The 15,759-nt window shown below is 40.1% G+C and overlaps 1 pseudogene; it reads right to left on the bottom strand.

The window, feature by feature from the left end:
- Window positions 1–10,601: 10,601 nt before the first annotated feature.
- LOC138422018 (large ribosomal subunit protein uL22-like) lies at window positions 10,602–11,198 on the bottom strand (annotated as a pseudogene).
- Window positions 11,199–15,759: the final 4,561 nt, after the last annotated feature.

Raw genomic sequence — 15,759 nt, 5'->3', positions numbered from 1 at the left:
AAAAATTACAGTCTATAAAGACAAACCAAGAATCAGATTCAGATATGACATAGATTTTGGAATTATCAGACAAGGAATTTAAAATAACTATGAGTAATACTTTGGCCACCTGGTGCAAAGAGCTGACTCATTGAAAAGACCCTGATGCTGGGAAAGACTGAAGGCAAGAGGAGAAGAGGATAGCAGAGAATGAGATGGCTGGATGGCATCACCAACTCAATGGATATGAGTCTGAGCAAACTCCAGGAGATACTGAAGGACAAGGAAGCCTGAAGTGCTGCAGTCCCTGGGGTCACAAAGACTTGGGCATGACTTAGCAGCTAAACAACAATAAATAAGTACTATGTTAAAGACTTTAAGTGGAAAAAGTCAAAAGATGGAAACTCTAAGAATAAAAAAGAAATGTTAGAAAAAAGATTCTAACAGAAACAAAGACTGCCTTGGATGCCATCAGTGGATTCAACATGGCCCTGGAAAAGCATCTGTAAACTTGAATATCTATCAATATAAATTTCACAAACTGAAGCACAAATAGAAAAAAGAACAAAAAATCCAAGAACTGTGGGATAACTGCAAAAGGTGTCACAGATGCATAATTGGAAACAGAGAAAATAGCAGAAGAAATATCTGAAGTAATAATGACTGAAAATTACCAAAACTATGATAGACACAGTACCACAGATCTAGGAAGCTCAGACAACTTCAAGCAGAATAACTATCAATACATGCACACACACATATGCACACACACACACACACACACACCCCTAGGCTATCATATTCAAATGACAAAAGACAAAAAACTAAAGACAAAGAGGAAATCTTGAAAGAAGCCAGAGAAGAGAAAAAAACAAAAACCACCTTCTCTTTGCAGGAACAAGGACAGGAACTACAGTAGACTTCTCATAAACTATCTTAACGAGAGAGTGGAGTGAAATCTTTAAAGAACTGCGAAAAATAAAACCACCAATGTAGACTTATATATTCAGCAAAGTTATTATCTTTCAAAAGTGAAATAAAAATAAAGATTTTTCTCAAAAGAAAACAAAAGCTGAGGAAATTCAAATAACAACAGACTTCCCTAAAAGAAATGTTAAAAGCACTTCTTCAGGCAGAAGAAAAATTTTATAGGTCAAAAAGTTGGATCTAGACAAGAAAAAGAAGATCAGAAAAAAAATAAATGAAAGTAAAATTTATTTCAAGGTTTATTTTACATGATATTAACATAGTTGCTTAAGCATTGTTCCTTTTCCTGTTTCTATCACATATCTTTTTCTAACCATTTACTTTGCCAATGTACCTAGTATTTATATTTAAATGTGTGAGTTTCCAAAAGAACTTGTTTTTTTTAATTCATTCTGCCTTTTAATTGGAATGTTGAGCCCATTAACATTTTCACCTTCTGGAGATGAGCTAATTAATTTATTCAATATTAAAATGTCATTAAAGAAACTCTAATAAAGGAGTTATCTGTTGTTTTACTTTTAAAAAACTTTTGTTTTTAGAAGAGTTTTATATATACATAAAAACTGTAAAGACAGTACAGCAAGTTCTCATATACTACACAACTAGTTCTCCCTATTATTAGCATCTTAAAACTGCTACTGTGCTGTGTTTAGTTGCTCAGTCAAGTCCGACTCTTTGTGACACCATGGACTGTAGCCCACCAAGCTCCTCTGTCCATGGGGATTCCCCAGGCAAGAATACTGGAGTGGGTTGCCATGCCGTCCAGACTCAGGAATTGAACCCAGGTCTCCCACGTTGTAGGCAGATTCCTTATCATGTGAGCCACCAGGGAACCCCTAAAACTGCTACAGCTGTAGTGATTACTGAAGCATATTGATATATACACAGGGAAAGCCGCTAGGCCATTCAGGTGTGACCTCAATCAGACCCCTTATGATTATACAGTGGAAGTGAGAAAGAGATTTAAGGGCCTAGATCTGATAGACAGAGTGCCTGATGAACTATGGAATGAGGTTCCTGACACTGTACAGGAGACAGGGATCAAGACCATCCCCATGGAAAAGAAATGAAAAAAAGCAAAATGGCTGTCTGGGGAGGCCTTACAAATAGCTGTGAAAAGAAGAGAGGTGAAAAGCCAAGGAGAAAAGCAAAGATATAAGCATCTGAATGCAGAGTTCCAAAGAACAGCAAGAAGAGATAAGAAAGCCTTCTTCAGTGATCAATGCAAAGAAATAGAGGAAAACAACAGAATGGGAAAGACTAGAGATCTCTTCAAGAAAATTAGAGATACCAAGGGAACATTTCATGCAAAGATGGGATCGATAAAGGACAGAAATGGTATGGACCTAACAGAAGCAGAAGATATTAAGAAGAGGTGGCAAGAATACACAGAAGAACTGTACAAAAAAGATCTTCACGACCCAGATAATCACGATGGTGTGATCACTCACCTGGTGCCAGACATCCTGGAATGTGAAGTCAAGTGGGCCTTAGAAAGCATCACTATGAACAAAGCTAGTGGAGGTGATGGAATTCCAGTGGAGGTATTTCAAATCCTGAAAGATGATGCTGTGAAAATGCTGCCCTCAATATGCCAGCAAATTTGGAAAACTCAGCAGTGGCCACAAGACTGGAAAAGGTCAGTTTTCATTCAAATTCCAAAGAAAAGCAATGCCAAAGAATAGTCAAACTACCGCACAATTGCACTCATATCACATGCTAGTAAAGTAATGCTCAAAATTCTCCAAGCCAGGCTTCAGCAATACGTGAACCATGAACTCCCTGATGTTCAAGCTTGTTTTAGAAAAGGCAGAGGAACCAGAGATCAAATTGCCAACATCCGCTGGATCATGGAAAAAGCAAGAGAGTTCCAGAAAAACATCTATTTCTGCTTTATTGACTATTGCAAAGCCTTGGACTGTGTGGATCACAATAAACTGTGGTAAATTCTTCAAAAGATGGGAATACCAGACCACCTGACCTGCCTCTTGAGAAATCTGTATGCAGGTCAGGAAGCAACAGTTAGAACTGGACATGGAACAACAGACTAGTTCCAAATAGGAAAAGGAGTACATCAAGGCTGTATATTGTCACCCTGCTTATTTAACTTCTATGCAGAGTACATCATGAGAACCGCTGGACTGGAAGAAACACAAGCTGGAATCAAGATTGCCGGGAGAAATATCAACCACCTCAGATATGCAGATGACACCACCCTTATGGCAGAAAATGAAGAGGACCTCAAAAGCCTCTTGATGAAAGTGAAAGAGGAGAGTGAAAAAGTTGGCTGAAAGCTCAACATTCAGAAAATGAAGATCATGGCATCCAGTCCCACCACTCCATGGGAAATAGATGGGGAAACAGTGGAAAAGTGTCAGACTTTTTTTTTTTTTTTGGCTCCAGAATCACTGCAGATGGTGACTGCAGCCATGAAATTAAAAGACGCTTACTCCGTGGAAGAAAAGTTATGACCAACCTAGATAGCATATTTGAAAGCAGAGACATTACTTTGCCGACTGAGGTCCGTCTAGTCAAGGCTCTGGTTTTTCCTGTGGTCATGTATGGATGTGAGAGTTGGACTGTGAAGAAAGCTGAGCACCGAAGAATTGATGCTTTTGAACTGTGGTGTTGGAGAAGACTCTTGAGAGTCTCTTGGACTGCAAGGAGATCCAACCAGTCCATTCTGAAGATCAGCCCTGGGATTTCTTTGGAGGGAATGATGCTGAAGCTGAAACTCCAGTACTTTGGCCACCTCATGTGAAGAGTTGACTCATTGGAAGAGACTCTGATATTGGGAGGGACTGGGGGCAGGAGGAGAAGGGGACGACAGAGGAGGAGATGGCTGGATTGCATCACTGACTCGATGGACATGAGTCTGAGTGAACTCCAGGAGTTGGTGATGGACAGGGAGGCCTGGCGTGCTGCAATTCATGGGGTCGCAAAGAGTCGGACATGACTGAGCGACTGAACTGAACCGATTGATATATTATTATTAGCTAAAGACCATACTATTCAGATTTCCTTAGTTTTTACCTACATCTCTTTTTTCTGTTCCAGAATGATATTTTTAGTTTTCAGGTCTCCCAAGACTCCTCTCAGCTGTAACACTTTGTGAAACTTTTAGCTTTGGTTACCTTGACAGTTTTGAGGAGTACTGGTAAGTAGTGTCAGTCACTAGTCATGTCTGACTCTTTGCAACCCCACAGACTGTAGCCTGCCGGGGTCCTCTGTCCATGGGATTCTCCAGGCAAGAATACTGGGGAGGGCTGCCATTCCCTTCTCCAGAGGCTCTTCCCAACCCAGGGATTGAACCCGGGTCTCCTGTGTTGCAGGTAGATTCTTTACTGTCTGAGCTACAGGGAAGTCCTTGAGTACTGGTAAAGTAGTCTGAAAACTGTCTTATCAGTGGAGATTGTCTGATGTTTCTCAAATTGGGGTTTGAGGGAGTAAAACCGTAGTTGTAGTGCTATTCTCATCACATCATATTGATGGTACATACTACCAACATGACTTTCACTGTTGATGTTAACCTTGATTACTCACTCACCTGAGATAGTGTTTGTCAAGATTCTACACTAAAGATATTCTTTTTCTCCTTTGTATGTTGTACTTTTAGAAGGAAGGCATTATGTGCAGCCCAAACCTAAAGATGAAGACATTATCCTCCACCTCCCTGATAGTGGAGTACCTACATAAATTATTTGGAGTTTTTCTGCAGAGATTTGTCTCTTCTCCCAGTTATTCACTTATTTAATTATTCGTTTATATCAGTATGGACTCATGGTTTTTTTTTTTATACTTGGTGTTAAAATGCATTATTACTTTATTGTGCTGCCCCAATTATTCTAGTTTTGGCCACTGAGCTCTTTCAGTTTGTTCTTCTGTCCCTTTGACATACCCTTATCATTGTAGATTTTTTAATACTCTGAGAACTTCCTCACTTTCTAGCACTGTAAGATACTCCAAGCTTATCTTATGTATTTCTTGCTCCAGTCCTAGAGCCAGCCATTTCTGCAAGTCACCCTGGTTGTTTTTACTGGAAAATTATATACCAACACCTGGGTGATAGATGTGCTCATTGCTACTGAGAGGCCTTTGCTTCTAGGACCCCTCAACCAACAGAGCAAAGAAATATTCATTCATAATAACCTGTACATATATACACTTATCTATAAATATTTCTATATGCAACCATCTGTGTATATATATTAACGTAAATATGAATTCACACCAATGTCTCAGTTCTAGGTTACTACCCATGAATCATTCCAGCCTCTTCCCCTTTGCTTATCTGTAACCTCCAACAGTAACACACCTTTCTCATTGCTAAATTCTAATATATATATATAGTAGTTTGAGAATAATGAAGCTGTACAGTTTTTTGGCAGTGCCTTGGAACTGAATTCATAGTTTTTTCATACTTTTGTAAAGTCAAAAATCATGTGTCTTGGATTTATATCTGTAGTTGTTAAAACAGATAAAAGGATGGCAGAGAAGAAGGACATGAGCTCATCACTCCTGCGAGAACTCCAAAATTACAACTTGCTGCTAAGCAACTGTCAACAGAAGAATGTTGGACCCCACCAAAAAAAGATACCCTATGTCCAAGGGCAAAAGAGAAGCCCCAGCAAGATAGTAGGAGTGGTGAAATCGTGTTTAGAATCAAACCCCATACCCGCCAGAGATGCTCAGGAGGCTCAAACAAACTTTGTTTGAGCAGGATCCAAGATCCAGACACCAGGATCCAGACACCCCACAGAGACTGAGCCAGAACTGTGTCTGATGTCTCCTGCAGAGGTACGGGTCAGCAGTGGCCTGCTGCAGGGGCAAGGGCTCTGGATGCAGCAGACCTGGGTATGGCATAAGCCCTCTTGGAGGAGGTCACCATTAACCCCACCATAGGGCCACCAGAACTTACACAGAACTGGGGAAACAGACTCTTGGAGGGCACAAACAAAACCTTGTACACACCAGGACCCAGAAGAAAGGAGCAGTTACCCCACAAGAGACTGACCCAGACTTGAGTGTCCACTGAGTGTCCATGAGTGTCCAGGAGTCTCCGGTGGAAGCATGGGTCAGCAGTGCCTGTTGCAGAGTCAGGGGCACTGAGTTCAGCAGTGCATGCACGCGACCTTCATTACCTCCACCATAGTTTGGCCTTAGGTCAAACAACAGGGAGGAAACACAGCCCCGCCCACCAACAGAAATTGGATTACAGATTTACCTGTAATCAGGTAATTTAATGTAATCAGCATTAAAGATTTACCTGCCCATCAGAACAAGACCAGTTTCCCCCTCAGCAAGTCTCTCCCATCAGGAAGCTTCAATAAGACTCTTATCCTTATCCATCAGAGGACAGACAGAATGAAAACCACAATCACAGAAAACTAGCCAATCTGATCATATGGACCACAGCCTTGTCTAACTCAATGAAACTATGAGTCATGCCGTGTAAGTCCACCCAAGATGAATGGGTCATGGTGGAGAGTTCTAACAAAACGTAGTCTACTGGAGAAGGGAATGGTAAACCACTTCAGTATTCTTGCCTTGAGAACCCCATGAACAGTATGAAAAGGCAAAAAGATAGGACACGAAAGATGAACTCCTCAGGTGAGTAGGTGCCCAATACGCTACTGGAGATGAGTGGAGAAATAACTCCAGAAAGAATGAAGAGATAGAGCCAAAGCAAAAACAACACCCAGCTGTGGATGTGACTGATGATGGAAGTAAAGTTCAATGCTGTACAGAACAATACTGCATAGGAACCTGGAATGTTAGGTCCATGAATCAAGGTAAATTGGAAGTCATCAAACAGGAAATGGCAAGAGTGAAAATCAACATTTTAGAAATCAGTGAACTAAAATGGACTGGAATGGATGATGTCCATTACATCTACTACTGTGGGCAAGAATCCCTTAGAAGAAAGGGAGTAGCCATCATAGTCAACAAAAGAGTCCGAAATGCAGTACTTGAATGCAATCTCAAAAACAACAGAATGATCTCTGTTCCTTTCCAAGTCAAACCATTCAATATCACAGTAATCCAGTCTGTCCCCTGACAAGTAATGCTGAAGAAGCTGAAGTTGAACGACCCTATAAAGACCTACAAGAGCTTCTAGAACTAACACCCAAAAAAGACGTTATTTTCATTATAGGGGACTGCAAAAGTAGGAAGTCAAGACACACCTGGAGTAACAGGCAAATTTGGCCTTGGGATACAAAATGACACATGTCAAAGGCTGACAGAGTTTTGCTAAGAGAACTCACTGGTCATAGCAAACACCCTCTTGCGACAAGACAAGAGAAGACACTACATATGGACATTGCCAGATGGTCACTACTGAAATCAAATTGATTACATTCTTTGCAGCCAAGGATGGAGAAGCTCTAAAACAGTCAGCAAAAACAAGACCAGGAGCTGACTGTGGCTCAGATCATGAACTCCTTATTACCAACTTCAGACTTCAATTGAAGAAAGTAGGGAAAATCACTAGATCATTCAGGTATGACCTAAACTAAATCCCTTGCAATTTTATAGTGGAAGTGACAAATAGATTCAAGGAATTAGACCTGATAGACAGAGTGCCTGAAGAACTATGGACGGAGGTTCGTGACACTGTACAGGAGGCAGTGATCAAGACTATCCCCATGGAAAAGAAAGGCAAAATGGTTGTCTGAGGAGGCTTTAGAAATAGCTGAGAAAAGAAGAGAAGCTAAAGTCAAAGGAGAAAAGGAAAGATATACCCATTTGAATGCAGAGTTCCAAAGAATAGCAAGAAGAGATAAGAAAGCCTTTCTCAGTGACCAATGCAAAGAAATAGAGGAAAACAACAGAATGGGAAAGACTAGAGATCTCTTCAAGAAAATTAGAGACACCAAGGGAACATTTCATCCAAAGATGGGCACAATAAAGGACAGAAATAGCATGGACCTAACAGAAGGAGAAGATATTAAGAAGAGGTGGCAAGAATACACAGAAGAACTAAAAAAAAAGCTCTTCATGATCCAGATAACCACAATGGTGTGATCACTCACCTAGAGCCAGACATCCTGGAATGTGAAGTCAAGTGGGCCTTAGGAAGCATCACTACGAACAAAGCTAGTGGAGGTGATGGAATTCCAGTTGAGCTATTTCAAATCCTAAAAGACGATGCTGTGAAAATGCTGCACTCAATATGCCAGCAAATTTGGAAAACTCAGCAGTGGCCACAGGACTGGAAAAGGTCAGTGTTCATTCCAATCCCAAAGAAAGGCAATGCCAAAGAATGTTCAAACTACCGCACAGTTGCAATCATCTCACATGCTAGTAAAGTAATGCTCAAAATTCTTCAAGCCAGGCTTCATCAGTACATGCACCGTGAACTTCGAGATGTTCAAGCTGATTTTAGAAAAGGCAGAGGAACCAGAGATCAAATTGCCAACATCTGCTGGATCATCAAAAAAGCAAGAAAGTTCCAGAAAAACATCTGCTTCTGCTTTATTGACTACGCCAAAGCCTTTGACTGCGTGGATCACAACAAACTGGAAAATTCTTAAACAGATGGGAATACGAGCCCACCTGACCTGCCTCCTGAGAAACCTGTATGCAGATAAAGAAGCAACAGTTAGAACTGGACATAGAACAAAAGACTGGTTTCAAATCAGTAAAGGAGCACGTCAAGGCTGTGTATGGTCACCCTCCTTATTTAACTTATATGCAGACTACATCATGCAGAATGCCAGGCTGGATGAAGCACAAGCTGGAATCAAGTTTGCCAGGAGAAATATCAATAACCTCAGATATGCAGATGGCACCACCCTTATGACAGAAAGCAAAAAAGAGCTAAAGAGCCTCTTGATGAAAGTGAAAGAGGAGAGTAAAAAGTTGGCTTAAAACTCAATATTCAGAAAACTAAGATCATGGCATCTGGTCCCATTACTTCATGGCAAATAGATGGGGAAACAATGGAAACAGTGAGAGACTTTGGGGCGGGGGTCCAAAATCACTGCAGATGGTGACTGGAGCCATGAAATTAAAAGGCACTTGCTCCTTGGAAGGAAAGTTATGACCAACCTAGACAGAATAATAAAAAGCAGAGATATTACTTGACGACAAAGGTCCATCTAGTCAAAGCTGTGGTTTTTCCAGTAGACATGTATGTATGTGAGAGTTGGACTATAAAGAAAGCTGAGCGCCGAAGAATTTATGCTTTTGAACTGTGGTGTTGGAGAAGACTCTTGTGAGTCCCTTGGAGATCAAAGCTGTCAATCCCAAAGGAAATCAGTCATGAATATTCATTGGAAGGACTGATGCTGAAGCTGAAACTCCAGTACTTTGGCCACCTGATGCAAACAACTGAGTCATCTGAAAAGACCCTGATACTGGGAAAGATTGAGGGCAGGAGAAGAAGTGGATGACAGAAGATGAGATGGTTGGATGGCATCACTGACTCAATGGACATGAGTTTGAGTAAGTTCCAGGAGTTGGGGCTGGACAGGGAAGTTGGCATGCTGCAGTACATGGGGTCACAATAAGTCAGCCACAACTGAGAAACAGAACTAATTAACTAATCCTCATGAGAAATAATTTTATCAACTAGAGTAAGCAGCCTAGTATAATTCTTTTGGCAAACTACACTCATTTCCAAAGTTAGTAAAGTAACCACTTCACCGCCTCCTCCCCCCACTTTGGTGAGACTGTTTTATGTATTTGCAAACCAATTAGAAGGGTTTGTTACATTCTGTATCACAGCTGGGATCTTCCAAAGTTCTAAATGATTTTTTAATTGTATACACTGCTTCATTCTTTGTGCTATAAAGTTCCACAGATATGTACAAGCTCACAGTGTCATGTATTCATCACCACAGTATTACAGAAAACAGTTTCACCACCTAAAAAAGTCCTTTATATTAATACTTTACCTATACAACCCCAAAGCTAAACTCCTGGAAACCACTGATCTGTTTATTATCTCCATAGTTTTACCTTTTTCAAGATGGCATGCTATTGGAACCATATAGTATGAAGCCTTTTCACATTCATTTCTTTCACTTAGCTATATGCATCTAAGTTGCATTCATGTCTTTTCATAGTTTGATAGCACATTCCTCCTTATCACTGCATAGGTATGTTGTACCACAGCTTGTTCATCTATACACCTACTGATCCTGGAGAAAGGAAGTGCAACCTACTCCAGTATTCTTGCCTGGAGAACTCCATGGACAGAGGAGCCTGGTGGGCTACAGTCAAGGACATCTTGGTGGCTCAGTTTTGAGAAATTATGAATAAAGATGTGCATGTTTTTGTGTGGGCATAAGCTTTCAACTCATTTGTAAGTATTTCAGAGTGTAATAACTGGATCATATGCCAAGACTATATTTAGCTTTATAAAAAACTGCCCAACTGTCTTCCATAAAGGTTGTACCATTTTTCACTCTCATCAACAAGGAACAAGAGTTTCTGCTGTTACACACATCCTTGCCAGTATTTGGTGTTGTCAGTGTTTTGAATTCTCACTATTTTAATAGATATCTAGTAACGTACAGATATCTCACTGTTTAATTTGAGAAAATTTAGTGACATACAATGTTGAGCATTTTTTCATATGCTTCTCTGTATATTGACTCTGGTGAAAGATCTTTCAAATCTTAGGCTCGTTTTTATTTTATTTTTTTACTTTTATTTGCATTTCTTTTTTGCGGCATTTATTCTCGGGCCATAAGTTTCTGTTTCTTCCATTTCTTCCGGGATATCTTTTTCTTCTGTGCCACCTCTTCTTCTGGTTTAGGAACAATCTGTTCTTTTTCAGTAAGGATCATCTCAATGTGGCAGGGAGAGCTCACGTAGGGGTGGATCCAACCGTGAGCTCTGTAAGTCCCGTGCTGCATCTTGGGCGCTTTGTTCACCTGGATGTCCTCAATCACCAGAGAATCTACATCTAAGCCCTTAAGTTCAGTGTAACTCTCTGCATTTTTGAGCATGTATAGTAAAAGTTCAGCACTCTTTTTGGGCCACTGACCCGGTGTCCAGCCCCACTGTTTGGCCTGTGCACACCTGCCAACGCCACTGCTGTAATGATGGAATGGCACACGTTGCTTCTTTAAAGTGACCTCCTTCAGACACTCGGTTTTCAGATATGCATACCCTTTATGGCCTGAGGAGTTTCACAAGTGTTTTTAAAGTGAACACAAAGATTTGAACCTCTGGATTTGCATGATTTTGTGGGGTTTTGAGTCAAGTGAATAGCGCACCATTTTTAGGGGTGACCTCAGGCCGCTTACCAGAAAAGCTTAGGCCCATTTTTAAGTTGAGCTGTTTTTGTTTTCTTATTGTTGCGTTTCAAGTGTTCTTCTTGTGTTTTGGATGGGCTTCCCTGGTGGTTCAGTGGTAAAGAATCCGCCTATAATGCAGGAGACACAGGAAACACAGGTTCAGTCCCTGGGTTGGGAAGATCCCATGGAAAAGGAAATGGCAACCCATTCCAGTATTCTTGCTGGGAAATTCCACAGACAAAGGAGATTGGTGGGCTACAGTCAATGGGGTCGCAAAGAGTTGAACACAACTGAACACACATGCATATATATTGGATACAAGTCTTTTATCCAAGTTTTTAAAATATTTTCTCACAGTCTGTCTTGTCACTCTCTTTACAACCTCTTTGCTACAGAAGCCTTTTGTTTTAGTGCTTTTGGTTATACATGTAAAAAGTAGCACTAAATCCAAGGTCACCTAGATTTTCTCCTATATTATCCTCCAGAAGTTTTGCAGTTTAACATTTTAATTTAGACCTATAACCCATTTTGATTTTATTTTTGTGCAAGGTGAAATGACTATGCCTAGAGTTGTGTTTTTTTTTTTTTTTGCATGTGGATGTCCAGTTGTTCCAGCACCATTTGTAGAAAAAGCTGTATTTTATCCTTCAAATTGCCTTTGATCCTTCATCAAAGATCAGGTGACTATATTCCTTGGCTCTCTATTCTGTTCCACTGATCTATTTGTCTATTCTTTTTGGTAATACCACACTGTCTTAATTATTATAGCTTTATCATGTTTTTAAGTCAGGTAGTGTCAGTCTTCAAACTTTGTTATTCCTCCATATTGTACTGGTTATTCTGAGTCTCTTGCCTGTCCATAAAAACTTTATAATCAGTTTTTCAATATCCACAAAATAACTTGCTGAGATCTTGATTGAGAATGCATTGAATCTATAGATCAAGTTTAGAAGAACTAACAATACTGAGTCTTCCTATCAATGAACATAGAATATCTCTACATTTATTGAGATCTTCTTTGATTTCTTTTATCAGAGTTTTATAGCTTTCCTCCAATAGGTCTTGTATATGTATAGATTTATACCTAAGCATTAAATTTTTGTTGTACTGTAAATGGTTTTATGGTTTTATTTTCAAACTTCAACTGTCCATTGTTGATATATAGGAAAACAATTGATTTTTGTATATTAACCTTGTATTCTATATTCTTGTTCTAACCACTTGCTAGTTCCAACTGATTTGTAATCAGTTCTTTGGGATTTTCTGCATAGACTATCATATCATCTGTGAAGAAAGATAGTTTTACTTCTGCCCTCCCAATATGTAAATTAGTTATTCATTTGTTTGTCTGTTAATTATTTATTTGTCTTACTACATTAGCCAGGACTTCCAATAACAATACTGAATAGGAGTGAGAGGGGAGATATCCCTGCTTTGTTCCCAATTTTAAGAGAAAAGCATATAGTTTATCATCATTAACTATTAGCTGTAGGTTTTTGTAGATGTTCTTTATCAAGTTGAGGAAATATCCCTCTATTTCTAGTCTGCTAAGAGTTTTTATCATGAATGGCTATGGGATTTTGTCAAATGATTTTTCTGCATCTACTGATATGACCATATAATTTTTCTTCTTTAGCCTGCTGAAGTGATTAATTTATGGATTGATTGTGAAATGCTGAACCAGCCTTGCACACCTATAATAAATCTCACTTGGCCATGGTCATATAGAAGGAAGCTGCTATATAACACAAGGAGTTCGACCCAGTGCTCTGCGATGACCTAGAGGGGTGGGGCAGTGGGGCCAGGAGGCTCAAGATGCAGGGAATATATGTATTGTTGTTGTTTAGTCACTAAGTTGTGTCCAACTCTTCTATGACCCCTTGGAATACAGCCTGTCACATTCCTCTATCCATGGGATTTCCCAGGCAAGAATACTGGAGTGGGTTGCCATTTCCTTCTCCAGGGGCTCTTCCCAACCCAGAGGTCAAACCTGAGTCTCCTGCATTGGCAAGTGGATTCTTTACCAATGAGCCAGCCAGGAAGCCTGGAGATATATATATATATATTTATAGCTGCTTCACACTACACTTCACACACACTTCAAACTATGGTTTCTGTAGAGCAGAAACCAACACAACATTGTAAAGCAATTATTGTCCAGTTAAAAATAAATTTTTTTAAAAAATAATAAAATTATTGAATTGATCTGCTAATACAGTACTGAGCATTTTCCATCTTTACTCACAAGAGACATTTTAGCTTTATCTTCTTTATCTTTTCATTTCTTAAATATTTATTTATTTGACTGTACCAGGTCTTAATTGCAGCATGCAGGATCTTTTAGTTGTGGCTTGCAAGCTCTTGGTTGTGGCATGTGGAATCTAGTTCCCCAACCAGGAATAAAACCTGGGATCTCTGCATTGGGAGTGTGAAGTTTAGCCACTGAACCACCGGGGAAGCCCCTGTAGCTTTCTTTTTTTATAATGTCTTTGCTTGGATTGGGTATTAGGTAATGACAGCCTCATAGAAGGTGTTAGAAAATGCGCTCTGTGCTCCAGGTTTTCTAAAAGACTAATATTATTTCTTCCCTAGATAACTGATAGACTTGGTCTGGTGCTTTCTCTTTTGTAAGGTTCTTAGTTGTCAATTCAATTTCTTTATGAGATATAGGCTTATTCAGATTAGCTATTTTTCCTTATGTAAATTTTGATAGATTGTGTCTGTTAAGAAATTAGTCAATTGCACTAAGTTTAAATCTGTCAGTATAGAGTCTTTGAACTTTTTGATCTATTCCTCCACTGTCTGCCATGGCAGTTTTAACGTGGGCCATACATAACTTTCCATATGTTCCAAGACCAATCCAGCACTTGGCTACAATTATCTCTGATGTATCTAGGATATCTAGATTTCTAACATATTAGAATTTATATGTTAAAGTCTATATCATGGGACCACAGCCTCATGTTGAAAAATCGCCCTTCACACCCCTCCATATATTACTCCTTCACCCTTGATCCAATATCCCCAGGATCTATTCCAAGGAACACTCTCCTAATTCCTGTCAGAAATCAATGGTTGGATCCTGACACCCTTTAAACATATAATCACTGCTTCCATTATGTTTCCCAGCACATGCCTATCTGGTTCATGATAAATTTTACACTGGCAGTCATGAAGCAAATTGAGGGCAGAACCTGAGGAAAACCAACATAATATTGCTACTTTTCTCATAGTCTTCAAGAAAGGGAGACTGTCTTTTTCTACAATGGAGAGTTGGTGTCACTTTTGTAAACCCAGAGAGTGCAAGGGAATCAGAGAGCACAAGGGAATCTGGTTACTTGAGTTCATCGACCAAGACAACTTTGCATCAAGTCTTCTCTACAAGGGATTTATCTTTAGCACAGAACACTAGGCTAGGCTGAGAATTTTATGCGTGAGTTCTGTCACGCATAAAAAATTAGGTCCTGTGCCTGATCTTCATCTCTCTCTCTCCTTCACTAACAAGAAAGGAGGTCACTTTGACAGTTAAGATGCCCTCTAACTCTCACACTTTGCTTTAAATTTGTGATTGATTGGCCTCAGCCTGGGGCTTCCCGGGTGGTGCTAACAGTAAAGAACCCAACTGCCAATGCAGGAGATGCAAGAGATGCAGGTTCAGTCCCTGGGTCTGGAAGATCCCCTGGTGAAGGGGATGACAACCTACTCCAGCATTCTTGCCTAGAAAATCCTGTGAACAGAGGAACTTGGTGAGCTACAGTCCATAGGGTTGCAAAGCACTGGACACGACTGAAGCAACTTAGCATGCATGGCAAGTCCTGAACCTATGACTTTCTATTTTCAGTGGAAATAAACAATAGCCACCCAATTTACAGTCCTCTGCTACCTTCAAAATGTCCGAAATAATGCACAAAGCAATACTTATTCTTTCACTATTTCAATGCCAGTTCACCACAGATGAAAGCCTTGGCAGTTGCACTTCCATTACATATGGTACCAGACTATCAGTAGTGATGAGGACATGGTCTGTTATACTGCTAGAAAGTGATACAGCCAGGGATCACATTCTTAGAGTCTGCTCCCTACAAGCACTTCTAGGAACAGAGGTATTAGGTTGGGTTCCCTAGAAGCAAAACCTGAGAGAGAGTTTTTAGTGTACATGACTTATTGAGAGCATGCACTTCAGAAAAAAAATCTAATTAGGAAGAGAATGAAGCAGAATTGTAAAGGAGAAAGAGTCAAACAAAGACGCGGTCTTGGGTAAAGCTAGCTACAGATTAATCCTTAGGACTCAGATGCTTAAACCACGCAATAGGTTGACCTTTCTTGAGCCAAGGAGGCCAGTCCTTTGCTCCCTCACATTACTCATCCACAGGCTGAATGACTAATAGTCACATGCCTAGAGGATATGGAACTGCCCAGGGAATACAGCCCCATTAGAAAAGGACCAGTTTACTGGAGGAGGTGGGCAACACGAACTGTTAACAGTTGTCACTCACAGCATCGGGGGGCATGGGTGGCCTGGCTTGGTAAATGGAAATCTGGG

This window comes from Ovis canadensis, chromosome 16 (genome assembly GCF_042477335.2).
Source record: "Ovis canadensis isolate MfBH-ARS-UI-01 breed Bighorn chromosome 16, ARS-UI_OviCan_v2, whole genome shotgun sequence".
Taxonomy (NCBI): domain Eukaryota; kingdom Metazoa; phylum Chordata; class Mammalia; order Artiodactyla; family Bovidae; genus Ovis; species Ovis canadensis.
This window is presented reverse-complemented; position numbering and strand designations above follow the sequence as displayed.